This window comes from Eumetopias jubatus, unplaced genomic scaffold (genome assembly GCF_037043125.1).
Source record: "Eumetopias jubatus isolate StellerSeaLion01/CBP00866 unplaced genomic scaffold, mEumJub1_p1.0 scaffold_5, whole genome shotgun sequence".
NCBI lineage: Eukaryota > Metazoa > Chordata > Mammalia > Carnivora > Otariidae > Eumetopias > Eumetopias jubatus.
In genome coordinates, this window is record NW_028274811.1 from 35,346,775 (window position 1) to 35,348,326 (window position 1,552).

Sequence of the window (1,552 nt, forward strand, 5' to 3'; positions counted from 1 at the left end):
TGAGTAATGACAAGACTGGGAAAGTGGAGAGTATTGTAAATGACATCTCCTCTGCTTTGATTCTGAAGGACAGATGCTGGAAATATGCTAGCTGGCCTACCCAAAAGAGCCCCCTAGATAAGTGTCTTTCTCCCTTTTGTATTTCAATACATAGTCATTTTCTCTTTAATAGTAATACAGATATGCATAAATATTTTTTAGAAGGAAGTTCAATAAAGCATTATTGATATTAGTACTACAAACAATATCCAGTAAGAGAGGGCTCATTAAATAAATTCTAGGGGTACACACTGCCACTGTGAAGAATTCTCTTTTAAAAGAATATAAAATGGGGCACCTGGGTGGCTCAGTCAGTTAAGGGTCTGCCTTTGCTCAGGTCCTGGGATGGAGCCCCCATCAGGCTCCCTGCTCAGCGGGTAGTGTGCTTCTCCCTTTCCCTCTTCTGTTCCCTCTCCTTGTGCTCTCTCTCTCTTTCAAAAAAAAAAAAAAAACTCTTAAAAGAATATAAAATGGAATGGAGAATATCCATGATATATCACTAAGTGAAAAAGTAAACGTCCATAAATACTGTATGATCCCTTTTTTTTTTTTAGGTTTTATGGTTTTATTAACACAAATATGACGTGCACAACAAGCTCTCTATTCATTTTCTTCGCTGCACAGCCTGGCGTTGGGATTGGTGACTCTGATTGCCAGCTGGGCTGCTCTTTCCACAATAGCTTTGCAGTTCTTGGAGGAGACATTGTGAGCAATCTCTGCACAGTAAGATTTGTTGCACATCAGCAGCACTTCAAGCTCCTTAACGTTGTGGACTAGGAACTTCCGGAAGCCACTGGGCAACATGTACTTTGTTTTCTTGTTGTTCCCGTAACCAATGTTGGGCATCAAGATCTGGCCTTTGAATCTTCTGCGCACCCTATTGTCAATGCCTCTGGGTTTCTGCCAGTTGCGCTTAATTTTGACATAGCGGTCTGACTGGTGCCGGATGAACTTCTTGGTCCTCTTTTTAATGATCTTGGGCTTCACCAGAGGTCTGAGGGCAGCCATGATGCCCAGTAACAGATGGCTGCCACCTCCACAGGCAGCGCCGAGGAAGAGAGAGCTGTGTGATCCCATTTTTGCTTTATACACACATACTATCTATATGCATAGATAGACAGGTAGATAGAGATGGACAGACAGAAACACAGGGAAAGGACTAGAAAGGTATCAATATCACCAATATTTTAATATGATTATCTCTGAATAATGGGTAAATTTTTTTTCTGGTATTGCCTACATTTCCTATAATGAAATATATTAATGATGTAAAGATAATTTTTAAGTAAACACGTACTCATTAACCCAACAATTTCAGGAAACAGATAGTTTTTGAGCATCCACTATGTACCAGGCTCTATGTATTCCAAACACTAGAAAATAAAATAAAACCAAAAAAGAAAATCTACTGATATCCCTGCTCCACTCACATTTTAGATGATCTCCTTCAGTGTAGTTTTTAAGACAGAGTCGTCCCAGAGCAGGCAGCCCTAAGCCCTGGTCGTTAGGAGTT

General features: G+C 40.3%; 1 pseudogene; it reads right to left on the reverse strand.

Moving 5' to 3' along the window:
* Window positions 1-639: 639 nt before the first annotated feature.
* Window positions 640-1,061, reverse strand: LOC114200672 (large ribosomal subunit protein eL32 pseudogene; annotated as a pseudogene).
* Between the last annotated feature and the right edge of the window lie 491 nt (window positions 1,062-1,552).